At 39.3% G+C, this 27,962-nt stretch overlaps 1 protein-coding gene across 3 annotated transcripts in view; it reads left to right on the top strand.

The window, feature by feature from the left end:
- The window catches only part of WEB1 (WEAK CHLOROPLAST MOVEMENT UNDER BLUE LIGHT-like protein (DUF827)), a 187,715-nt gene that overhangs the window by 16,932 nt on the left and 142,821 nt on the right, over positions 1-27,962 (top strand). Inside the window, exon 2 of one of the 3 annotated variants that reach the window (XM_089386050.1) lies at positions 2,672-2,982. The exons of the other annotated variants lie outside the window; for them this stretch is intronic. The gene's annotated coding sequence lies outside the window, so the exon portion shown is untranslated. The remainder of the gene's footprint in view (positions 1-2,671; positions 2,983-27,962) is intronic. 3 annotated transcript variants of the gene reach the window in all.

Below are 27,962 nucleotides of genomic sequence, written 5' to 3'. Positions count from 1 at the left end.
GATAATCAAGGAAGGACTCAAACACGTGAATGCAATGCACACATTTCTACTCTAACCTATCATTCTAAAGTGCATCAATTCCCAGTATAAAGTTAAAGAAGGTTGCGATCTACTGGGAATGGCAATTTCACTCCTTCAAGGTTGGATAGAGATAGCATATTCCTACCTTTTTATGGATCCTATAAGGATAAGGGTCATCTTCAACAAGGACAAGCTCTCCTACTTGGAAATCATTACTTTTCTTCTTGACCGATCACTTCTTTTTCTTTTTGATCTTTTGCTCAACTAGTTTTGAAGAAGGTAAAGAGTTTACTTGACAAATAATTCTGTCAACCTCTTCATCAACCTTTTGCTTCCTGAAGATTTGAATCTCAAAATGTTTCCAATCTACTTAGGGTTTCAAGGGTTCAAACTTCAAAGTGCTCCTCTTTCCCTACAAAATCTTCAAATGAAAAAGGAAAGAGGGGGAAGTCATTATATTGATCCTCTATTGATGTCTTTAGATTGGTGGGGGCATATTCATCCACCGATCCATGATCAATGTCAGATATATGATTGCTAGGTTCCTTGATGTTTTCAACATGATATGGAAGGTTTGGTTCTCTATAAAGGATAAATGACCTTTTGTTTGAGGTGGGTATGTTAGCATAAGATATATCCATCTGTAAATGCCCACCTACCAAAGATGGCTATTTTCTTGAAGAGAGCATGCCTTAGGGATCTGTTGACCACTGGAGTGGTACCTGATGATTATATGAAGGCTCCATGCCCAAGGATGATTTGAAGGGCACTTGTACCATCAAATATCATCAGTCAATAGAGTTTTTAAACTCTACATCTATTTCTCATCATCTTTCTTATACTTAGATTCCACACCCTGCGGGGAATTGTAATAAGTGATACTAGTAATGATTAGTTTTGAGACTGTAACAGGCTTAGGATGTTGGGACTTGATCAACAAACGAGTACTCCTTGGAGTGTTTTTTTATCTGGTTAACTATACATTCTTTTTTAGAGGCGAATAATTTTTCACTCATTTTATACCCCATAGCCAGGGTGACGGTTTGAAGGTTGAGCCCCTAACACATCTTAGTGTCTAAAATCGATGTATATTACCATACTAGATCACACAAAAAAATTCATGGAATTTGGTTAGGTCTAGGTAGTTATTTTTTAATTTTTTAGATTTTCCACATTGCGGAAATTGCAATAAAAATTGTATTTGTAATGTAATAAGTGATGTATAGAGAAGTTGTATGGGGTATCATTAATAAAATTTGCACCTCTCACCCTCAACTTTCTACTATGACACACTTTGAGGGGTTAAAAATGTGTTTTGAACCTTCAAAACCCATTTTTCCTAAGTTTAGTGGGAAATCTGACAATTAATTAAGCCAAAAATTAAATAAATGGAGAAAAATAAATATCCACACATGCTAAATGTTGTGGAAATGAAGTGGAAAATTATGGGGGAGTTTAAGTGAAGTCCCAAGGTGATGTGGACTCATAAAATGAAGGAAAGGGTATGTGCTCAAATAAAATCGAATTTCTGGCATTAAATGAGAACGCTGCTTACTTGGAAATTCGAATTTGTGAAGTTAATGCACATTTGTGAGGATTTGAGAGAATATTTGGTGCAGGTTTTTGTGGGAAATTGTCCCCACATGGGTTACCCCCCATCTACACTTGTCATTCCACCATAAAATTCGAATTCGACATATAAGGGAAGAAGAAAATGATGTCCACTTGCTAGAATTCGATTTTTAGACTTGGCATTGGAGCCCCATTCAACAAATTCGAATTTCTCTTTAGGATTGTCAACTCATGCCACTTGTTTAATCACTTCTACATTGGGATTTGCTCTCAACTCTCTATATAATAGAGCCATGGGCTCTCATATTAATCATTGTCTACTAGCTCTTGTGCTTGTGGAAGCGCTACTACCTTGTACACTTTTCATGAATATCAATAAAAAAAACTTTGGGGGTCCATTCATGGGTGTTCTTCCTTTGGAGCATTGTGCATTGTGAGCTATTGATATAATCTTTCTATGCTTTGAATTATTTCATTTTCCATATATTCTTGTAAACTTGCTAGTGCACAACTATCTTGTATTAGCATTTGATTTGAAAGTAGGCTCTAGAGTTTGAAAGTTCTAGTTTATTTTCAAAGGAATTTCTAGAAGTTTCAATTCATTGTTTACTTATCTAAATCTATATGGACTGATGTTTGATTTGAGTATTTTAGAAGAATTTTTGTTGGATCAAGCATGAGGGGAAGTCTTTGGGAGACCAACTCACTTTTGGAGCACCATTTAAATGAAATCTCATTTGTTATTTGGATTCACTTAGTTTATCTTACGAAAAGTGTCTTGTAGAGATTCGTTTGGGCATAGCTTGTATACAAGCAATTATTTTAAAAAATTTAAATCTTTGAAATAATGCTTCATTGATTCATATTAGCTATTTGAGAGTTTTTTTAAACTAAACCAAGTGATGGGGTTCACTCCCATCACTTGATTTGGTTTCTTGTATATTATTTGTATTTTATTTAATTGTTTTCATATTCTCTCTACAATAATTTGTTTCTTGATCTTGCAGCCCATAGGTAGAGTGTTGGTGACAAGAGCATCAAGGAAGGATCACACAAACTCTAACACTTTTCCTTGTAGGACCTCTCTACCCTTTCAAAGTTGATATTTTTGAGGAGGTCGTGGATAAAGAGGAGGGCTGCTATTTGGCAAGGCCGTGGGCTTTTGAGGAGGATTGACTCCTTGTTTTGTGCAACATTTCATTCACCTTTGCAGGCTAAGCCTTGGGGCACCAAGAGACACTTCACTTCTTCAATCTTGAGAGCTTTCTCATTATACTTCATTTTTTGAATTTGAGTTTCAAGAAGGAGATCTAGAGTTTGAGAAACCTCGTTAATTGTAAAGACTCATCTTGAAGATTTACTTGAGACCTCTTCAGGGTTTCTCATCTTGTAAGTTGTAACATCTAATAAAAGCTTAGTTTTTCTTGTGGGAGCTTGGGTTTTCACCCAAGACATCATTCTCTCATTTTTTGCAAAACGAGGAACATGTGGGTAGTTTGATTTTGAGCTTGTTTTATAAATTTTTCATCTTGCATGCCTTAAAATTAACACATCACCTTCGCAAGCTAATTTCCTGAATTTGCTTTTTGTTACTTATTTTCATGCTTTGCCATTTCAAGTTTAGCTTTCAAGTACAATTCTAAATCTTACTTTTGGAAGCAATTTATTTTATGCAAGGCATCTAATTTTGAGTAGCAAAGTTTAACCATTTGCTTCATGTTGGCCTCACAATAGGCTCATTTTTTACATGCTCATTTATTTAAGTTATTTGCTCATTTTGCAAGCACATAAAGTTTAAGCTTCATTGGTTTAGTTGGTTATTTGTTTATCATTTGTCAAAGAAATTATTTTGAGTAACTTACAATCTTATATGTTCATGAAGCTTATGTATCTTACATTATCATGAGCAACTATCCAAGTTGAGCACATTTCCATTTTTTTGAGCACATAATTAGATAAGATTACTAAATGCTTTTCTTCAAGAAAAATCTTATTTTGGATTTATTGCAGAGTGTTTGATGCTCCGAATCATCTATGGCTGCCTTGATATATTACAAGAACTACAACACCAACCCAAGGTTACAAGAAATATGATGTCCTTCTTCTTGTGGGATTAGACATTGGAGCTACCCCCTACATAAGCATTGTGAAGGACATTGTCAACAATATGAAATTGAAAAATGAAGAAACCAATCACTTGGAGAATGGATCAAGCTATAAGAAGAAAAGCTTCAACACAAACCTTTCATATTCTATTGAGTTACCAAAGAACAAGGCTCATTTGAATGGTTCGAGGAAGAGTGATACCAAATGATAACTACAACACCAACATACACTAGGGGGCACTCTAGTTAAAAAAGAAAAAAGAGGTTTACAAACCCTATCCACAACAACCACTAATGATATCCATGCTAATTTAAAATTCTTAGCGAATACAAAGGGTGCATGCAGATAGAGAGAATGGGTAGAAGAGCAAGGGCACATCAATGTGGCTACACTAGGTAAACCCTTATTCATAGTCGAGACTAAGTGGAGGAAGGAGGATATGGGCATGTGGGGAGCAGAGGAAACAAACACTTTGAGATGTGTTATTGCCACAAGTAGGTAAAGGTCCTAATTACAAAGCTTAGATTTGATGCTAAATAGGGCGCATTTCTACATGCCAAAGGGAGAAGCATGGAGTTGAATGGACTGCCTCTGATACCATGTTAGACCAGGATGAGTGATTCCACAATGTGTCTTCTATTATTGTGTAATCAAATTTATTTTTTTTTTCCGGGGAAAAAAGCAACTTTTTATTAGTGAAATAAAAGTTTTGTTCCAGTAGTTCATAAGCCGCACAGGGCTTAAATGTGCAGATACAGCTCAACCCGCGGGGAGCTATTTTTCGAGTTTGATACCTGATACATTCATCCTCCAAGAGGAGGATATAAAAACAAATTTATACAGGAAATTTCAAAAAAATTTGGAGTCTCCAACATGGAAAGACATAAATCCTGTGAAAGCAGTGAGAAATAGTCCTCCATCACTGTGTTACATATACAAAATTTGATATTCAAAAGTGGAGAAAACTGAAATATGTTCCGAGAGTAAATGCCGAGTGAGATAGCCGAGAGTATATGCCGAGAGATCAGAGCTGACCCCGAGAAATATTTGCCGAGAGACAGTATATAAGAAAAAAGTATATGAGTGTGAACAGCAAAAATTTAGTAAAACTGGAGAAATGCCGACAAAAAAGGGCGGAAAAAGCTGACTGTTGATAGAGCTACTGAACATATGGAGGCTGGTTTGATCTGACAGACTGCCCCTGTAAAATTTCTTCTATCTCCCAGCTGTCCTGATCCTGTAGTAAACCTGCCTTAGATAGCTGATCGGCTTCTTCGTTTCTTTCCCTGTAAATATGACATAGTGAGAACCTGTTAAAGAGAGTCTTCAGGTGTAATATCTCTTCAACAATAGTCATTAAAATTTGATTCTGGCAAGCAGCTAAACCATTGATCCAATTAATAACATTTAGAGAGTCTCCAAATAACTGAATTGAATTGATATGTTTGTGAAGGAGCCAACAGAGAAGGAGGCGCAAAGAGGAGAGTTCTGCATAATTGTTTGTTCCCGATCCAAGCCCAACAGAGGCTTTTAGAATGTTTTCTGAGTTGATGTGAATGCTTATGCCTGCACCAGCCCGATTATTTTGAGAGGCTCCATCAAAAAAACCACATGGAATATCCTCCTGGATTATGAGATTGTTTTGAGCAGATCTGGTTTTCTTAGTTTCAGGGGGAGGTAGAGAAAGATAGATGGCTGCGATGTTAGAGGCTATAGCTGAGGGCGGAGTCATAAGGTCTTGGAACAAACTTTTATTTCTCGCAAGCCATACTCCCCAGCAAAAAATGATAGGCAGGTTCCTTAAATTCCCTTCTGTGTATGTGTGCCACCATTTCCTCCATGACTCGGCGAGCGGCTCATTTCCCCATTGTGCAGTAATCTTGAGAAGCCCCGAGACCTCCCCCCAAATCTGCCGAGAGAAAAGGCAGGAGATGAAGAGATGATTTGAGGTTTCCTCATCATCCTTGCACAGGGGGCAACGTCCTGGACCAAAGAGAAACCTGGATTGAAGGATTTCCCATGTTGGAGCCTTCTTTTTAAGAATACACCATATGAAGAGCTTTGCTTTAGCTGGGCTCTTAAGTTTCCATAGTGCTTTGGACCACCAATCCGGCTCTCCCCATCCTTTTTTGCCCAAGAGAAAAGAGTAGCCCTCCTTTGGTGTATAACCCCCCGATTTACTGTGAGCCCACATTAGCCTGTCAGGTTCCTCCCTTATCCTAACATTGGATCGTTTAAGTTCTTTTGTGAAACCTGTCCATTCGTTCTTCCATCTAATATTTATCCCTAATTCTTCATCATCCTTCCATACCTGACCCCAAATGGAGAACTGTCCATCTCTTGCCACCTGATTTAGTGTTGTAATATTTTTGGACTCAAGATGGCGAATAAACCCGGGCGATAAGGCGAAGGCTTCATTGCATCCAATCCAAGGATCTCTGCCAATCTTGATTTGTCTGCCATCTCCCACTTTCCAAGCTAATCCTTGTTCAATCACTGAGAAAGCATCCACTGTGGCCTTCCAAATGACAGAAGAGTTTTTTGTCTTCTTATTCTGGCTCCGAATCCAATCTTCCAAAGGCATAGGGTCGATATATTTTCTTTTAATCACCCTTGTCCATAGATTTTCTATGGTGATGAGCCTCCAGCCCGACTTTGCAGCCAAGGAAGTGCTGAAATCAGGAAGCCTTTTGATCCCCCAGCCTCCCCATTCTTTTGATCTGGCCACTTTATCCCATGCCACCCATGGTAACACCGTGAGATCCTTTGAACCAGCCCAAAGAAATCTGCAGCAGATTCTTCTGATTTTTTCCATTACACCTTTGGGGATCCAGGTGAGAGCTGCCCAATAGACCGGAATAGCTAGCAAGACCGACTTAATGAGAGTTAGTCTGCCCGCTCTGGAGAGCCATTTATAACTCCAGTGTGATATTCTAGCTTCAATTTTTGCTATAATCCAGTTCCAATCTGCTTTTCTGTAGGCCACAGGTTTTAGCCAAAACCCCAAATATTTGAAAGGAACCTCCAAAGATTGACTAGGAAACGGAAACAGATCAGCTATAATGCTTCTTTCCCTTCTGTCCATTTCAGCAATACAAACTTGAGATTTCATAGCGTTTATCTGCATTCCCGTTGCTTTAAGAAAAAGATCAAAGATACTTTTTAACTCCTTTATTTCGCTGTAATTTCCATTTGTGAATATTAAAATGTCATCCACGAAAAGAAGATGTGTGATAAAGAGATTTGTAGCTACCTCTATACCTTTTACCTTGTCCGCACTTCTGGCTTTATGGATCAGCCTGCTAAGACCTTCCGCCACAAGGAGAAACAGAAGTGGAGATAATGGACACCCTTGTCTGAGGCCCCTCTGACTGGAGAAAAATGGAGAAGCAGCTCCATTGACCAAAACGGCAAAGCTGACATTTGATATGCATCCCATGATCCAACTTACAAAAGGGTAGCTGAATCCCACATGAGTAAGGAGCATTCGAAGATAGAGCCAATTTACCCTATCAAAAGCTTTGGAGAGGTCGATTTTGAGAACAGCTCCTTTTTTTTTCTTTACCTTGATGCTATGAATTGCCTCCTGAGCAACCCCAATTGCTTCATGAATTTGTCTACCATCAAGGAAGCCAAATTGTTCCATGGAGATATTCCTTGAAAGTATTGGAGCTAATCTGAGAGCAATAACCTTTGAAATAATCTTATAAATACAATTGCACAATGAAATAGGTCTAAAATCTTCGAAGCTCTCAGGCTCATTCTTTTTAGGAATGAGAGCAATAAATGTTGAATTAAAAGGTCTATAAATATCTCCTTTTATTCTGGATTCCTCTACAACTTCAGTTATTTCATCTCCAATTTGGTCAAAAAAATGAAGAAAAAATTCAATAGTCCAGCCATCAGGGCCTGGGCTTTTGTCTTTGCCTAAAAGCTTCATAGCTGCTTCTGTCTCCGCCTTCGAGACCGGGATTGAGAGATTGTCGGAGTCTTCTTCCTCTATAAATCTGGGAAAACCTTGCACAGTATTGAGAACTTCCACAATAGTGGCTTCTCTCTGCTCGGAGAATAATTTATGAAAATGTCGGATCCCTAGGCCTGAAAGATCAGAAAAAGACTTGACATCTCTTCCATCTTCATTTTTAAGGCTCCAAATGGTATTTATTGATTTTCTTCCTTTTGCAAAGTTATGAAAGAATTTGGTGTTTTCATCCCCAGATTTAAGCCAAACTGCCCTGCTCTTTAATCTCCATTCCTCTTCCCTATCCAACAGAATTCGAGTTTGATGCTTCTCCAAGAGTAGAATTCTATCCTTGGATTCTTGGGATGAGTAACCATCTGATTCCGGACTTTCCAGGTTCTTCAAGTCTTCCCTTATACGAGTTAGCTCCTCATTTTGATTCAATTTCCTATTTCTTGCCCAGGTGATTGTAGCAGATTTCATTCTTTTTAAATTTTCCATAAACAAGAAGCATTTCTCCTCTCCTGCATTTTGGTCTGGATGGATCCAAAATTTTCTGAACAAATCATTGAGAGAAGGGTCTTGCAGCCATGCAGGATTAAATTTAAAAGGTGCGGGGGGCTTATGAGGAGGAGAAGAAAGATCTAGGAAGATTGGGAAATGATCTGAGTTCCCAATTTCTTCAACCCACTGCCTGATTAGGGGAATTTTGGCAGATATCAATTCAGAAAGCAGGAAACGATCAAGCCTCTTTGCAATCCTGTCTGCGCCAACTCTTCGATTCCGCCATGTGGGCTGTAGCTTTATTGGAAGAGGATCAATCAAATTATTTTCTGAAATGAGGTTTAGGAAGAAATCAGATAGAGGATCTTCTCTCGCTGAGGGGCCCCAGGCTTCAGCACGACCAAGGGAGAAGTTAAGGTCACCCCCCAGAATCATGACAGGAGCTTTCAGAACAGATGTTGTCATCAAGGTATCCCAGAATGACTCCCTGCCTTGACAAGGCCCATAGACATTTATCAAAGATATGGGAAATTGGAAATCAGGGGATAATATTTCCATTCCCATAACATTCTTCATTCCCCAGGTGTTGAGTACTTTGACTCTCCCTTCTTTGCACCCGATTGCTAACCCCCCTGAGTGTCCAAAAGCATCCATTGCACTGAAGGACCACCCTGGAAGAAGGGCCTTAAGCATAGATTCAATATCAACCGCCTTCCCCAAGGTTTCTTGCAGTAGGATAACATCTACATTAGAGTTAACGATCCATTCTTTCAGGGCCAGTTTTTTAGGTTTGCTGGCCAAACCTCTGCAGTTCCAGGAAGTTAAGATCATTTTATAAATTCTTCGGGGTTGTGGGCTGCTCTAAGGACCCCCTGAATGGAGAGTTGTTTTCCATCTGCTACATCCAGCTTTGCTTTTAGTTTTGCTTTAAAGAGATCTGATTTCCTACCTCGTTTGTTTCTGGTTTTTAATTGAGGAGGATTAGATCCCAGGCCACCTAAAGACCCCTGAATCGTTAGGTTCCCACCCTGTGACCTCAAATTGTATGGACAAGGGGTTCGGGGAATAGGATGTGGGAGAGGGGGCCAAAGGTCTTCACTGTTAATATCCAGATGGGGCAAAGATTCTGTTAAGGTTTCCACATTCGGTACAGATATGAGGCCAACCTTATGTTCAGCTATTAAATTATCTTGCTCATAAATTGACAATGAAGCAATATGATGATTTTCAAATGTTGGCTCAGGGGAAAAAAAAGAGGATGGGGGCTCCAAGCACTTACCCTTTTCCGGATCGACGGATTGAAGTTGTGGAGTTTCTTCAGTCAGACCAATCTCCGCTTCCGGAATTTTGACAGTTTCCACGGCCGTCTCTTCCACAGTAACCTGGTCTGTATCATTTTCTGCTTCCAAATCTGTGGCCTGTGTGCTTGTATATGTAGGGTCATTCTCGGTCTCCTCTGCCTCCATATTCATATGTTCCTGATTCTCTGGCATATCCGGTTCCATCCTCGTCTGATCGACCGATTGAACAGTTGTTCTGTGAGCCGGATTTCGACGAAAATGTCTCCGTCTTCTTTTGTGGGGACAATCCTTTGCTAAATGTCCATGCTCATGGCACCAGTGGCATCTGAAGGGAAGGTATTCATAATCTAAAAGTTGTTCATGGACATATTCGTCAAATTGTAGATTTATCTTTTGTGCCAAGCCTCCACTTGGTCTGAGCATGACAAGGATGCGTGCGGTTGCCAAATTATTTGTTGTTAGAAAGGACATGTCCGCAGTCATATATACACCCAACCTGTTACCAATTGTTCTGAAGACCTCCTCAGTCCACAGAAGGGAGGGGAGACCCGGAGCACGCACCCAGACCGGGAAGGTATCTGTGCTTTCCTTAATAGCATCGAACAATGGAGACCATTTTTTGAAGAGAACGGGGATGTTGTCAATATGCCATATTTGCTGCAGTACCCAATCCGCCGATTCTCTGTCCTCGAACTTAAATTTGAACCATCCTTTTGCTAATGTTTGTGCTTCGAAATTTACGATTCTTTCAAATGTGAAACTATTTGCACCCCATTCTTGAAGAAAGGCAGAAGAAATTGGCTTACCTCTGGCTCTGCCGACCAAAGTGCAGTCTGCCATCGCTAGGGCTTCTCTCATCGATACCTCCATCCCTAGCACAAGATTTTCCGATATTACCTGTGATCCAATCGGCCTTTTTTGCTTCCTATTCGCACTCCTTAGCCTTGAGTTCTCCCCTTCCGGTCTGATACCAGAATGATCCAGATTGACGTTCTCTTCAAGCAATGGATCTGCCCCCTGGCCACCATTTTCTGTCGACCCATCAGCAGCAGAGGTACCTTGGGTGCTAGGCTGAATCCCAGGTAAGCCTTGTGGGTCACGAGGGAGAGAAACCCTCGTGAGCGAACCAGGAGCGCCAATAGATCTGGGAAGCTCCGCTTCAGCTGAAGACCCTAGCTGCGAGATTTCCTCGAGCCCCTTAGGGTTTGGAAACCGGGGTTTCGGAAGAAAACCCTTTGGCTCCTGGGACTTTGAAGCCGCGATAATCCCGCACAGAGCTGGTTCTGTCGCTGGTTGAGGAGGGTCAGAAGCTAATCCTTCGAACTGGAACTCTCTGTCCGATACCTTGTCATGGCCAAAATGATGAGTGGTTTCCAACTGCGATGCAGACTCCAGGCAGGGAATATCTACAGAACCAAAGTAATAATCCACATTTTGAGAGTTTATATCTTTACCCCACATGGACAGAATGTCCTCTACTTCTGGGTCCAGTGCTAGAAACTCCGTGGGCTTAACCATGTTGATGCTTACAAAGGGGGTATACCACCGACAGTCCGGGAGAAACGGAAAACAACTGACAGTTACAGTAATAAAATAAACTTTACCGCCTTAGGGAAAAACGTAACGCGCATTGACCGCCATATGCCAGTTTCTAGGGCTGAGTGTGAGGCTCCCGTGACGGCATCTATGCTGGAGCTGGCCTCGGCTAACTACCCGAAACCTGTTCTATGATCAGAGATTTGGCCTGGGTTCGAGTTTCCTCCCTGCTTCGCCATCTCGACCTCTTCAAAGCTCAACATGTCTTTGGTAAAGATTTAAATCCACATCTGTGTAATCAAATTTATACCATCAAGTGACTCTTAATTTCATTGTCCATGAGTTTGTTTATCTTCATTCTCTCCTAATTATTTGCAAATTTATTTACAAGGACAAAAATCTCGAAGGATTATTTTCAACACCTTATAAATGGGAGATAAACAAAGATGTAGACAAGTTAAGATAAGATTAATATATTAATGTCCAACCAATGACCACAAAAGTAGGTCAATGAGACTGTGATAGATACAATGATATCGATACACAATGGGAGCGCTAAAGTGGCTCCTATATAAATAAGGAATTAAAAGAGCATACTAATCTAAAACCCTAGATGGCCAACTCCAAAGAATGAAGAAGTAGTCTAGGAGAAGGATGTGCAAGATGAGTGGCTCATTATCTCTTCCTCATATATCCACACTAGGGTTTTCTGTCAAAATCCTAATCTCCCATCTCCAAGGGATAATCCCTAACCCTAGAACTCCAAGATGCTCCAAGAAACTCCAAGAAGACCAAGAAACTCTAGCGCCTCAAGAGATAACGAGAATACAAGTGAAGACTTTAGAGAGAGAGAGTACAAGTACAAATGAAGTCTAGAGAGAGAGAGAGAGAGAGCACTCTTCTCTTAGTCACATCTCATCACAAGATTGAGTATAAGTGAGTGAATGAATATGTTGTGGAAAAGTTTTTTCCTTCCTCTATTTATATGAGAGGTGAGGAAGGTAGAGCACTTTCTCTTAGTCACATCTCATCGTAAGAGTGGATGCAAGTGAGTGAATGGATATGTTTTGGAAAGACTCTTTCCTTCTCTATTTATATGAGAGGTAAGGAAGGGCAATAGTATCGTATAGTCCTAAGCCCTTGCAAACAACCTATGTGTGCCCCTTGTAGGCCACATAATTGAGATCATAGTTTTAAAAACGAGAACTGGGTTTTGAACTGGTTGCCTATCTAAGTGGTTACTACCTCCATATCAATATCACCCTTTGAAAGCTCTGAGAAGTACTCTCTGGCCCCTGTCATGTGGCGGGAAGCACCACTATCAACATACCAAATGCTAGAAGATGCTCTACTAGTGGCGGGGAATGCACACTCCCTCTGAACCTGTATGGCAAGTGATCCTGCAGTAGTGGCCTCACAAGCTATGAACCCAAACTCTCGATCAAGGCTCTTTGAGAAGCTCTCTATCTCTGCAGAAGCTGCCATGGGTTTGTCTCTCCCTTTCTTGTTCTTCTTCTCTGGGCACACAACAGCATAATGTCCCAACTTTTCACAATTCCAACATTTGACTTTGGAATAGTCCTTCTCCTTGTTTTGCTGCTTGCCTTTACCTTTTCCTTTGCCTCCACTATTGGAAGCTTGCTGCTTTGCTCTGCCCTTCTTGCCTCTTGCTAACAATGCCACACTGTCATCCTCCTCCACCCATTTGGCTGCCCCAAGATTGTTCTTTCTGATCTCATTCTGAATGCAATCATCCCACAACCTCTCCCACTCGGGAAGGTTTTCCTGTGCAACAATGCCATCCACAAAATTCTCCCGTCTTGGGAACACCATTCAAAGCAATCCTCACCAACTCAGTGGGTGCAGTGATCTCCACCAAACATGGCCGCATCGCTGAGCCACTGCCAACAACCTCCCTTGACTGCTCATGCTCCTCAGAGGTGTCCAAGGACTCAACTATAGAAGAAGAATCGTCATCCTGAAAGTTAGAAGGAATCTCCTCTTGATCTGACTATGCTCCACCATATGCTGCTCATGTTGAATCACCACTGGTGACTCATCATCCTGAATGTCTCCCATATGGTCCATTGACTGCTCATCATATGAATCTGGCCTGCTGTCAATTACTCTACATGACTCATGCTCCTCGGAGGCGTCCTCGTATGAACCCATGGACTCGTCCAAAGAAGAATCCTCACCCTGAAGGTCAGAAGGAATCTCCACTTGCTCTACCTCTGTCATCTCCTCAGTGTCACTCAAGCATGAGTGGTCAGGTCACCAAGGTTCCTTGCAAATGAAGCAAAGACCTTTCCTCCTCAATTCATTTTTGTTGCATGTTTGAGCCTTGACACCTTGTTCTTCTCTAATTCGCATTCTCTCCAGTTCCTCCTTGGTCAATTGCCTCCTGAACAATTTTAAATTTTTCTTAACCAACCTTTCGGCTAGTTCGTAAGCAACCTGTGAGATAAACTGTTCCTTCCTCAAAATGTCCAACAACCTGGACTGCAACATCTTGCAAATGTCATCATGGTTACCCATCACTTTAGCCATATTATCTAAGATCTTGAGCCTCTTCTCAATGGCAAGACCTAAGATGTTATGTAGATCCTGAAGATTCTCTTCTATTAGCTGGAAAACTTTCCCCATAATGTCATCATTATAAGGAAGCATAGGTGAAGCTATTCTGATAATCTCACTGAGACAAGAAGCTACTATAAGTCTGACTCCTTCACAAGGATGCTCCAAGAATCTTGGCTGAATCAAAGCAAGCATTGTTTTTTTGAGTGCCCAATTTAGGACCCTCAAATCTGATTGGCTCACTTTAGAAAGATGTGAATCCAGCTTCTCCAAATTAAGGAAAGTTTTTGCGGTCATCTTTAGGTTCTTCAAATCAGATCCAAGTGCAAAGAGCCAATTCCCTACCTCCAGCTCTTTCTGCAAATCCCTTATCTGCTCTAGCTGTAGGATGGCATGTATCCCCTTGAAAAGGGTTTGTTGTTCGATTTTGCTCTTTGATCCAAGGAAGCATTGCAGCTCCAAGCACCTAGTGCAAGTGATTTTTCAAACTGTAGCTGGTATTGACTTCTTTCGAAGTCATTAAAGGTTTTTTTGAGATTTTCAAAAGTCTCCTCAAATCCCATCATTTTGCAGCAAGAGTGACAATGTTGTACAAAATTTGACTCAACCTCTACTCAACTTTACATGGCATCAATAATCAACATACTCAGACTATGACTATACAACGCACATAGCAGTGCAGGGCTACTATAACATACCAATATAATCATTCAACCAACACATACAACCTCACACTGCTCACAACAATACCCTGCCCCAATAGATAAATCTAGCTCTGGCAAATAAATTAGGCTCTAGCAAATAAATTGGGCCCCAGTAAATAAACTAGGCTCCAGTAAATAAATTGAGCTCTAGCAAAATAATTTCCGCACAACAAGATGAATTCATCCCAGAATAATTTCAGCCCTGCAAGAGAAATTCAGTACAACAAGATAAATTTGGCCCAACAAAATAATTTTGATCCAACAAAATAACCCAAATAATTATTTCGCATTGCCCAGACATTATGTTGCTGTTGTTGAAGATGAATTGGTGTTTCTGACCTCAATACTACAAAAATTTTGAAAATTTAACCTGGAGCTCCTCACACCAAATCCATAAAAACTCATAAATGGTTTGGCTTAAATCCAAACCAAGATTAAGTCCATCAAGTGGTTTGAATTACTCAATTTACCAATAAAACACCCTGCTGAAGGAATGTTGATTTACAACCCAAATACTTCTTGGAAAATTCTGAAATTTTAACCACAAACTCCTCTCATAAAACCCAGAATAACTCAGAAAATTTTTGGGCAAATTCTGGTTGACCTAGAAAGTCCCAACCACAGACTCAAATGAGAGAAATCTCTTGCAAAACCTTCGGTAAATAAAGTGGGATATGGAAGATAAATTGGGTGTAACAAATAAACTTAGCCCCGATAGATAAAATTGGCTTTGGCAAATAAACTAGGCTCGGGCAAATAAATTGGGCTCCAACAAATAATTTTGTCCCACCAAGAGAATTTCCCCATAGTTGAATAATTTTGGCTCTGCAAGATAAATTTGGCCCTGCAAAATAATCTCGTTATAGAAAGATAAATTCGACCCAGCAAAATAATCTTGGTCCAAAAATATAAATTTGATCTAGTAGAATAATTTCGGCCCAACAAAATGATTTCGGCCTAGCAGAATAATTTCAGCCCTGCACTAAATCTGGTCCAACATTTTTTTTTTGACACACCTGCAACAACTATCCTCCGACAAATAGATTAGCAATTTTAATCCACAAACAATAATAGCTTGTTTCTCCAACAAAACATATTTTATTGCAGCAAAATCACAACTTCAACTAATAGATGAATTTAATCTTGCTTCATTTGGAAATAATTTTCTTTCACCACCTCCAACATAAACCCTCGAATAATCTGCAATTAAAACCCTCAAGCTGGCAGGAAAACCAACTTTGTTACCACTGTAATGTCCCAAATGGTACAATTTGGGCTTTTCTTGAAATTCCAACTTAGTAATACTTCAGAAATTTAAGTTGTCAATACCATAAACAATTTGCTCAAATTAAACCATGAAATCTACGGCAAAAACGAGAAATAGAATCTGCAACTGAATAATAGACAATATAAACATGCAGAAGATCTCAACCTTATTTTATTAATATGTAAATAAGCTAGTACAAGAGCAGGAATATCGCTGAGATGATGGCCCCAAATAGATATCCAATAATGGCCCAATTGGCTTCGAAAACAAATTGAAAATCAATAAACTGCAACCGGTGAACCCTGAATGGATCCACTAAGGGAAGAGATGGGTGCTCGCTCACTCTCACCTAATCACCCGAGGGTTTCCGTCTTGGGGCTACTGCTGAATTAGAGAACCGGGTTCTCAAAACCTCACCACAAAGACAATACACAAATCCAAGATGTCTCCAAATGACCTCCTCTTCCTCTTTATAGATTTGATGGGCAGATCTCCAAGCCTCTAGAAGCATCTTATTTTATTATTATTCTAGAAGCTCCTCCATTGACTTTATCTTAATCGATTTTTTTAATTTAATTTTATTTCATTTAAGTTACTTTTGCGCCTTTTCCTCCAATTAATTATTTTTCCTTAATTAAATAACTAATTAAAACCATTTTAATTAAGGAAAATGGTAAATTTCCCACCATACTCTCTTCGGCCACTAGAAATTACTTCTCAGCATCCCATCTCATAGATCTTTTCATTTCGGTTCCAACGAGCTATTACACTAAGGTGTTCTATCAAATATTCCTCTTGGAATGCCACCTTGAGCATAATTAATTAAGTTATGCCCAATAATAACCTCGTTTTACAGGAATTATCAGAAAGTCACGAAACTAAAAACAAGATGTGCAGAACTGCTCATGATGATGAATATGCCAAGCGAATGCCATCAGATCCCATAAAAACTCCTCAAAACTCCATCAGAACCCCTGATGACATAAACTTGCTCCACTGACCTGGCCATCCCCTGCCCTGGAAATCCACCCTAGCTGTACTATGGAGGAAAATAAAAATGGGGACATTACATCCTCATATAAGAATTTAGTGAAATAAATAAAATACTCATGCAGGAAGAATCACCAATAACCAAAATGAATAAATTAACAAGAATAGTGACACAAAGAGATGACATAAGACTAGAAAACACTTAACTTTAATATAGATTGTAGGAGGCTCTCAGCTCCCTTTGAGTGCCATCCCTTCTTGCAATGCTCCACATCACGATGATCTTTAAGAAGGATCAACGTTCCTTATTAAGATGTTAGTAAAAGAAGTATGCAAATATTGTGCAGGAGGAATAAACAATTGTCCAAAAATGAAAAATCTAAACAAGAGTAGCGTTATAACGTAAGCCTTGAAAAAATGCTTATCTTTAATGAGGTTTGAAGGAAGCTGTTAGCTCCTTCTTGATCTAGCCTCCATGGGTCAGCACTGTCCATCATCCATATGCCATGAGCACCACTTGTATCCTTTATCTTCTTTCATCGAAAGCCAACATCAACCATCAGTGTATATGCTGACCATTGAAACTGTAGCATACCCTACTCCTAGGGTTTCTTTGAATCTATCATGGGATTCTCATTGATCATGTCATATCGAGAAGTTTCACACTAGGGTTTTGTTGAGTCTATTAGGTACTTGAATAACTGAAAGACATGTTATAGTTCATATCATATCATGAATAATTCTGAATCATACCAGGCCTTTTTCATATCAAGGCCACTCCTAGGCTTTCTCCAAAACCATAGCTTGTACTTACAATAAGGTCTCCTAGGGTTTCCTTCAAACCCTGGCATTCTTTTTAGGTCTCTGTGATCTTGATCTTGTTCACTCTACTTGACCCATTGGCATCTCCCAAGGGTAACCTCAGTGATTTTTCTTCAGCCTAACTTTGATACCATGTTAATTGTTTTTTCTTAGGGCTACATTATTCTTTGCTATAGATAATTGCATTTAAACAATTTCAATATTTACTGATTACATCCTCATAACATCATTATCAACATTAGCAATTAATGTAGAGAGAACAATAAACATTGGAACAGAAAACATCAACAGAAGAAAAGCATGCTCAATAGAGACACCAGGATTTGGTTGGAGGCTAGGGCAAAACCCCACAAGGGGGAAAACACGGAATTTAACTCTTCTTCTATTATATATTCATCAATTGTTCAGCTGAGATACAGAGTATATCCATATTGAGCTACATTACTACGTTGGGCCTCCTAGGGCTAATCCATGTCAGTTCACAACTACGTTTGTTAACTGAACGAAACAGGATCAGGAGAACTGCTATCATATCTCACATCTACCATAGATACACTGACACATAGATGCACTGTCATCACTGTCATAGGAGCATTGTTATCACTGCCATAGGAGCACTGTCATCACTGCCAAAAGAAACAATATCCATGGCATGAAGATAAGTGTTCATCATCATGCCGAGTCACATCTGTCATAGAGGAATTGTCATAGCTGTCATTGAACATGTTATCACAGTCATGTGAAAGGTTGCAGCTATCAATGTCAAACTCATTCATTGTCGTCATAAATCAAATAGCAAGGTCCATGTTGTTTGTATCATCAGAACAAGATCATAGTCACATAGAAGCAAGATCATGTAGCTAGGTCTCTGGCATCATATAAACAAAAACTCTGTCATCATGCATCATAGTCACTGTTATGTATCTTTGACACTGTCAACATATAGTTACTCCCATCAAACATCATAGTTGCTACCATCAAGTTTATGTCACATCAGATTACTGTCATATTAGTTCATTACCATATCATAGGTCACTGTTATGACAAAGTCTCTGTCATGTATATTAGATCACTACCATATTCGATTTCTGCCATATTAAAGATTAAAGATTACAGGCAAACATGGTTATATCATAAGGTTACTCTGTCAATTTCTATCCAAGGTGAAGGTTATAACCATTGCCAAAAATCACGTTTGTTACTAAAACAACAAAGCCAAAAAGTGCGAGCCATAGAAGAACAAGGTGCAACCCACATATGCAAACCCAATCACTGAGATTATATTTGTGAGCCAACGAACCTTACAAACATGTTCAAGATATAATAATTATACGAATCACAAAGAAATACCTGTGAGTCATCATTGTAAATATATGATTCAGAGAGATACCATGTGCATGAGTCAATACTGAAAATAAAGGCGTGCCATCTCAGAGAATAAGTGCGATCAATCTTAGAGAATAAGTGCGAGTCAACACTGAAAGCAAAGGTGTGCAATCTCAGAAAATGATTGTGAGCAATCTCAGAGAATAAGTGCGAGTCAATACTGAAAGAAAAGGCATGCCATCTCAGAGAATGAGTGCGAGCAATCTCAGAGAATAAGTGCGAGTCAACACTGAAAGCAAAGATGTGCCATCTCAGAGAATGAGTGCGAGCAACAAAGACCACAAATACCAAACAGATTCCATACAAATGTCAAACGAATTTAGCCGCAAGTGTAATCTGAATTTAGCCACAGATTCCATATGATTTGAGCCACAAAAGTCAAATGAATTTAGCCGTAGGTGTAATCCAAGCGACCTACAAAAGATTCAAAAGAAAAGCTCATCTGCCAAATGGAGGAAGAGATGTGCCAATATACAGAGGTTTATTCAAGCGAAGGGGCACGATTGATGGAGCTAGCCAACATGATCTATTTGAGGGCTGACCAAAACTATCGCTCATAAAAATATATATTTTTTTGCTTGTTTAATTTTGACATATTAAATATTAATTTCTTTATTCAAATTGAATTCTTCTTGTGACCAAATTGAATTTGACTTGGGGTGTAATGGTTTTTCCTTTGGGGTAGGAAGGTTTTCCCTTCGTGGAAATTCATCCTAAAGCCGCCCAAATTTCAACATGCATTGGATTATTGGCCATAGCAACTAGTCATTCTTTGTCAATCACTTCATTATGAAGAAAAGATTCTCTTTGCAATGTGGAGATGTCCTCTTTATTGCCTTAATAGTGGGAGTCACTCAACTAATGACATGTCGAGGTTGGCAGACCAATTCTTACATGTTCCAACGTTGTGGATGTTATGCATGAGGAGTTCTCTTTTCTCAAGCATTGTAATGATTGATATATCAAGTAGCTATTGTGGCACCAACAAAATGACTAGATTGTTTAAGACAACTCCGACGAGTTACATTCTATGATGGTTTGTTGTACCGCTTCTGCCACATAATAAAATAACAAGGTCTTGGATGATATTAATTGTCTTCTACATTAGATTTTTCTCAAATTGGAGTTTTTCAACTTCATGACATGGAGTCAAGCATATGAACATGCCTCTAGGATCTAGGAAGAGTTCAAAAAGAAGTTGAAGTAGATGAGTGCTAATCAAGTTGGGATTTTCTTGTAGAAATGTGTAGAACACCTCCATGCCTTAGGGGAAACAATTGAGTAAACATCAATTCTAACAAAAACATCAGCCCCCTGCACCCTAATAGCCTAATGTGCCTTTTCTCAAATGGAAGAGAAAGGAAATCACAGGCAAAGTGGGAAATATTGTGGGCAATGTTGCATAATCCTTGCTTTGATGGTTTAGTCTATGCTCAATCAAATCCAAGAGATTTTAATCATGCCTAACATCACCACCTATTTGAATGCCATTGGAAGACCCACTAATACAATCACTACTATGTTAGAAGGATGGTAATGCTTGTTTCATACCAAGTGCTTGATCAGAGAGCAACTTGTCCATGTAGTTATCAATGATAGGAGTAAAATAACATCATCGCGCAAGATTTCGGCGCAACTCCCTTCTTCAAGACAACTACGTTGCAGTTTGCTACTTTTCCCTAGCCTAATTACACTTTGCATTTCACATGGAGTATTGGGTCAATCATTTCCTTAATCTTTATGCATATATCTCCCACTACGCCACTTGTGGTGATGCCATTCTTCTAGGTGAATTTAATGCTTAGCCATTGGAAGAACCACTAATACAATCACTACTATGTTAGAAGGATGATAATGCATGTTTCTTACCAAGTGCTTGATCAAAGAGCAACTTGTCCATGTCGTTATCAATGATAGGAGTAAAAGAACATCATCGCGCAAGATGTCGGCACAGCTCCCTTCTTCAAGACAACTATGTTGCAATTTGCTACTTTCCCCTAGCCTAATTACACTTTGCATTTCACATGGAGTATTGGGTCAATCATTTGCCTAATCTTTATGCATATATCTCCCACTACGCCACTTGTGGCGATGCCATTCTTCTAGGTGAATTTAATGCTTATATCAGAATTTGGCAGGTTGCCCTTCAAGACGCAACACATATGCACTTTTCTTCTAGGAGTTGGAATGAGAATTTGTGGGCCATAATAGGAGTTTGCAAGACATGGATGGGCCCCTCACAGGTTGCAGGAGACGTTTCTTGTAGCTAGGCGAATCCCATGGTTTATAGATTTTGAATGGGAGTCCTTGCTTTTTGGCTATTTGTGACTTGTTTCCCCCATAGTGTTGGGGGAGAGGGGCGGGGGCCAGGGGGTGGGGGCCGGGGGTTGGGGGCCACTTTGTTGACCATGTCTTAGCCAAGCAAGATCTTCTCCCACATATCTAGCACTTCTTAGTCTCTCGTCTCCGCTAGGAAGATCACTCTGTCCTCACCTTCTCCCTCTCTACCTCTTCTCCTTCTCTTCCCACCCTCTTGTCCACCCTACCAACACCTCATCCTACCTTCCCTTTTGATAGAGATTATGCCGACTCCTACACCACCCGCCTCAAGGTGTTGCTCCTCTCAATTTCCTACTTCAAGTCATTGGGTACAATGGAGGAAACCACTAATTCTTGCCCCCACTCTACTAGTCAACATGAACATAAACCTTTCGCTAGCTTTTGTTCCATGAGCTGCTGGTTTAACAATGAATGTAAATCCGTTCACAAACAAATTGTCTCACCCTTACTCATGACCCCTCTTCCTCCCCTCGACTCCACAAAACCTACTGTCAACAACTTTGCCATAAAACGCGAACCTGTCTCTCCTAGAGGAGATGGGAACTTTGTGAGTCCCTCTGACATTCCCTGAAAGTCTTCTGACGTATTTTGTTGGAAATGTTGAGAGGGGGGTGAGTCGGTATTTTACTTTAGTTAGTTAATTTTAACTTCATCAGCAACACCATTCAACAATACACAACATCAAAGGCAGTGCACTAGAGATTTTTAGGTGGAAACATTTCAAGGAGAAAAACCACCGAACACTTTTAATATGGGTCTCTAATGGTTACATCAATAGGAAGCTCCGACTTCCAAGGTTCTCCAGCAACAACTGTGTTGTCGCACAGATTGTCTGGGCAACGCGACAACGCTCAGACCAGGGGCTGTCACCCTGATTCCTGATCTCTCCGTTTAAGTCGTCTCCCGAGGCTAAGGGGGGTAGATCCTATGGGATAAAGGAAGACCAATTGTGGACCAGTTGGGTTGGGAGACACATCAAGGCAATTTAGCACCTGATTGATTTTATAAATTAATGTACTAGTGCCTTATGGAGTTAATGATTAAATGATTATTTATTATATGTTGTAGAAATATGAACCTTGTAAAACAATCATTTATCATCAAATAACCCAAGCAATGCAAGATATTCAATAAATGCACAATGCTTTAACAATGTTCTAGCAATTAAACTTCAAAAAATCAAATGCTTTAAATGACCATAAAATTTAAATGCTGACCAGTTCACACAATGATTCACCACTTTTCAATAGTTAATCCTTAAACAAAAATTTAAGCGCATTTAACTATAGAGAAGTGGAACATGAATACCACAAAAGACAAAAATGAATTTTCAAATTTTTAGTTAATCTTTTTCAAATTTTTTTAAGTTTTATAAAAATTAAAAGTTTAAAATAAAACAAAACTAAAGTCCTAATAAAATTAAAATCTAATCTAAACTAAACTAAAACCCAATCAAAAGAAACTAAAAGGGACCTTTTTATGCTTTTTTGTATTTTTTAATAGTATTTATTAAATAAAATAAATCTAATTCTAAAACTAAAACTACAGAATCAAAAGTAAAAAAAAAAAGTCTAACTCTAAAGCTATATAACCAAATGAAAATTTATTAAAACTAAATCCTAACTAAACAAAACTTAGTTCTAAATATAAATCAAATAAAATCTAACCTATCCCAAAACTAAGCCACCATACGCATAAATGAAAATCAAAACAGGCCTATCTGAAACCTAGTCGTATAACATATGAAAATAATTAATTGAGTTTTGTTTGTCGTTTGCTGCACAGGTTCAGAGAAAGGTTGGCGTGAGGCACATAGGAGATACACAGGAAGAAAAATGGTTGCTGCAGCGAGAACGAGCAAGCAGCGTACAGGGTGAGGAGAATGGCAACGTTTGAGAGCAGCTCGACACATTGAAAGGGAGAGTGATTTGAGGGAAGAAGACTTGATGGGTTGGACAAAAACCAGCGTGCAGGTATAACAACGGATGACGGTATGAGGGAGCTGCGTGGGAGTGGCAGCGATGAAATATGGACGCAGAAGCTTGGACGGTGGTGGAAGAGGGAGAACGCTGCAGCGTAAGGAGGGAAGCTGCGTGAGAGGCAGGGTTTCAATGCTTGTCGACAACGTAGGTTTTAAGAGAAGTGAGAGGAAAAGACAAGCTGGAGTAATAACTTGGAAGAGGGGCCGTGCAATGGTGATTGTGATTGCAGCATTTGAAAGAAGAAATATAGAGCTACGATGCAGATGGAGCTGGCAAAGCAACGAATGAAATAGCGGCATCGTGGGATGGTTTCCGTGGAAGGCAATGGAGCTGCGGATTAGGCGATGGCAGCGTAATGGGGTTTCCAGGATAAGCAGAACGCCAAGATAGCAGAATGAGGGTTGCAAGGAGAGAGAGAAAATGCTGCCAGTGGGAGAAAACTGCGTGGAATTGAAGCAACAATCCCACAACCTGCTCTTTAAAAATAATTTCGAAATTTTTTCCTGCAAATAAAAATAAACCCCGAGCAGCAAAAAAGCTTTGATAAACCCTCAAATTCCCTCAGAAAATTTGAAAATCTGCTGAAGATTATCCCTGCAAAAATGATGCTGAGGCCAGATCTTACCCTCCAGGGCCTAGATCTGGCTTCAGGACAAGATTATATCCTCAGCTCCAAAACCTGTAACAGCAAAAGCAAAAATACCCAGAAATAATATATGCAAGGATTAAAACTAAAACCCTACAAATCAATTACAATATTTACAGATTTACGACTCTAAGTAGCCAGATTTGTCAATAATCCACAGAAATATTTTCAGAATTTTAGATTTACTATGAGATACTTCAGAAAACCTCTGATGCATTCAAAATATAAATTTAAATGATAAATCCAGGATCAAAACTGGCTGGGCTCTTCAAGAAAATGCTTTTCGGGAGCTGGTTGGTTCAGCTGAGAACTTCCCCAAACGCCCGTTGATCTTCACAATCTAGATTTCCTGCATAGCTCACTTCAACTATCAATAGAGGGAAAAAACAGTACTAGAATCCAAATCCAATGGAGATACCTGCCATTATTTTCAGAAATTCTATTACCTTTCAAACCTTAGTGACTAAACAAGATACCTGTGTTCAGCATCACTCTTCATCAAGCTATTACCAATGGCTGAAGTTAAATTTATGCAGAAAAATGAAACATCTTACAACATTTCAGAAGAGTAACACCAGCAAGATTTTCAACCCCAAAGTATTTCTTTATTGCACAAGAAAAAGATTACAAGAGAGCTTTCTTCAGCACAAGACTCACAGATCGAATGATCTCAAATGACCCTTGACACCTTATTTAAAGGAAAAATTCCCAACGGCTAGTTCGAGTGATCCATGTCAAACTAATCTCGACCATCAAAGAGGATCAAAGTCCCTTTTAATCTCATCCGTCGAAATTTTAAATGCATTTTAATATATTAGAAATTAAGATTTTGCATTTATTTTCTCAAAACTTTGACTTCTTATTATTTTTATAATTATTTATTTAATATTTATTTTTAAATTTTATTTTATTTTATTTTTTATTATTTTTATTGGATCCTCGAACTTAGCCTTTGGAAAAATCACCTAGGACCTAGGACTTATGAGGGGATAAAACATTTTATAACCCTCAAGACACTTTATACATCATGACTTTTACAATTTTACATCTCAAGGGGGAAAACCCATTTGACATAGACCCTCATAGACCACCCAGTTCTGCGACACAAATATAATCTAGCAGATCAAGCAATTTGTAATAACCTAACCAAATAGTTAGAATTATTTCCAAATTACTTTTACATAAACTCGAAGCACACTAGGATTCCCCTAAGATTCTAATGATAAAATTCATTCCGGCTTTGGGGTTAGGCTAAAGGAAAACTCTGCCGATCATGGATCGGTGAGACAAAAAACCTTCCGGAACGTAGATTATCACTAGAAAATTAGGTTTGCCTAGGCAATTTACATACATGACTCAGATCTGCTAAGATTATTTACAATTTACACATGCAGGCTGGGTTTACAAAACAATATGATCGGGCTGATGATGACAGTCGAATGGCACGGACACGTCGATCAAGCACTATCCCTTTTGTGAAAAAGGGGGTGTACTGCTATGGGTAGTTGACACGTAGTGGTCAACAAACTGGAAGGAGGCTCTAACCCCGTGATTTATCAGCTCCAACTAAAAGGATGCATGGATACCTTGATTTACCAGCTTCAACTGGAAGGATGCTCCAATACTCTGCACAGGATCCAACCTGCCCTAACACTACCTTGCCACCATGAAGTGTTCTTAGGCTCCAACTTGAAGGAGACTCCAAGCTCCACCTTGCACCACACTGCCACCCTCCTCAGCAGGCCACCACTTGCCTTGAAGGCTCTGACCTTCAATTCACCACAGTGGACCACATTTCACAATTTTTAGACTGGATCCATCTGTGCTCAATGTTAAAATAAATAGTATCAAAAGAATCTGCTGACTTTGTTGATCTGCAATACTGGCACAAGGTTGTCAGTAGACCGACAACATATTCTTCAATATCACTACTCAATACTGTTGCCCACAATAAGCATGTACAAGGTCTGTGCATGAAAACACTAGCTTATCAATTCAACATCATACTCTCACTGGCTAGCATTATAAACAATATATCTAGAAACAATGCATACTCGGGGCAGCGTATCTCTGATCAACAACACTGTCTCTATCATCAATGACAGAACCCTTGTTAGCCCCTCTCATAAAACAATAATAAATCCAAATATAAATAAATAAATTAAATATTCCAAGTTAGGAATTTGTGCCTAACTCTTGGGTTGTTCCTCTAAGATAGGAGTTAGTTTAGGTAACTCCTATATTGGTGTGTGTCTGGTGAGAAATTATCTCAACCAAAGGAGAAATTATCTCAACCAAAAGTGTCTAAGATAGCACGCACTATCTTGAGAACACTATCTCTCATCTATTTATTTGTAACACTATATTCAATTTTTTTATGAATGAAAATGTGAGACAGAATCCCTGAGGCTTCTGCCTTTTCCACCTATATTTTTGTCTAGTTTTTTATGTGTGTTTTTCTGTAATCTGTTTGAGTTAATTTCATTTTCAATATATGGTATCAGAGCGCACGGTTCACTCTTTGGGATTAAGAGAGTGAGAAGCTTTATTTGCAGTTGTGTTGTTGATTGTAAGGAAGTGAATACCTGTACGTGTTCAAAACAATGAACCCAACACAATGAAGGCAATGAAGATGTTCATTACTTTCTCGTGCGAGGGAATTGAGAATGGTAGGAGTTTGTGGATGATAATGCGTGGAGAATGATTTATTTTTTGAATGGACAAAGGAGACTGCAAATTGAATTAAGTGCACAGACTCCAAGGTTGTTGCAGATCAACAATTTGATCCTTTAATTGATTGTTGTCATTGGAGATTTTCCAATTTTTGTTTTTTGAAGAGGAGGTCGAAGCTGCTGACACTCAATTGCACCTTCGGTAGCTGTATTTGACTGCAATAAACTATTGGTTAATTCCATTGAAGCATGGTTTTTGGTATACATTAGAATCTAGTAGTTTATTTTCCGAATGCAATAAACTATTGGCCATTTTTTTCTAATGTGAGTGCCTGACAACCATGAGACAAATGAGGGGATGGTTAGTGAGCATTCGTTTCTCGTGAGGCCAACATATGAATAAGTGTGAAGTTCTTATGGATCTGCATAATTGATGCCCAGATTGTGTAATCTTGGGCAAGCATTGGAGCGATGCTCAAGAATGTTGGTAGTGCGACCAGCATAAGCAATTTTGGAGCAAACACGGCCTCATAATGAACTTGCAGAAGTGGTGAAGTGCATTTGATGTTTCTTTAAGCGTGGAGACCAGTGTTGTGGAGTTGCGTAAGAGAATTTGCGTTGAGAATATTTGTTGTTGTCACCTTGTGCATGGGACATCATTGAGGGACCTGAAGAAAAGTCTAAGAATTATGAGCGTGGGTAAAGGAGCAATTGTGTTGCAGCCTCCGTTGCTTAGTGGAGCTGCTGTTGTCGGTGTTGGAGCACCATTTTTATGATTTTGCTGCATATGAAATAGATCTGGAATGGTGTGGTTGTGAGTGGGTAAACGAAAAGCAAGGAGTAGAATGACTGGACTGGTCGGATCTAAAATTAGAGGCTTTGGGCGTATAAATAACTGTCAATTCTGGCACATGTATCATTTAAATGCATGGCATATCCTTTGCCTTACAGTAACTTTTAATTTTCCCATTGAGGTTCATCATATGTGCGTGTTCAGTTGCATCATTTTATTTGAAGTTTCAGATCCGATTGAAGGACGCTGAAAATTGTGAGGCAGCCAGAATCGAAGCCGAGTCAAGTCGAGGCGCTGGGTAATGCAAATCAGTTGCATTCTTTCCAGCTAAGCTATACACTTCGTAATATCGTTGTGTTCGTCCCCATTTCTGTCTCAGCAAAGGAAGGGAGGAGGAGCGCAAGTTTTGTGAGGCAGCCAGAATCGAAGCCGAGTCAAGTCGAGGCGCTGGGTAATGCAAATCAGTTGCATTCTTTTCCAGCTAAGCTATACACTTCGTAATATTGTTGTGTTCGTCCCCAGTGGTGCGATTAACCGCCAAATGATTCAACAATAAACTGCATTCACATACAAATTCACCAAAACTGAGCCGCATAGTCAAATGAATGTTTCAGGTTTTTCATTAAGAACAATTGTCAAGTATTATAATATTATTTGCAGAGAATACACCTGGGTTTTAACACCAGAAGATAGAGCTCGATTGTGCTAATCTGGAAATGCTATTGAAAACCAAATATACCACTACAGCATGAAATCTTATTCAGATTATGAGTATTGGATCG

Source organism: Pinus tabuliformis, chromosome Q (assembly GCF_031772625.1).
Source record: "Pinus tabuliformis cultivar Carrire ecotype Pingquan chromosome Q, CPIR1, whole genome shotgun sequence".
Lineage (NCBI taxonomy): Eukaryota > Viridiplantae > Streptophyta > Pinopsida > Pinales > Pinaceae > Pinus > Pinus tabuliformis.
The sequence above is the reverse complement of the archived record's forward strand: the minus strand, read 5'-3'. Positions and strand labels throughout refer to the sequence as shown.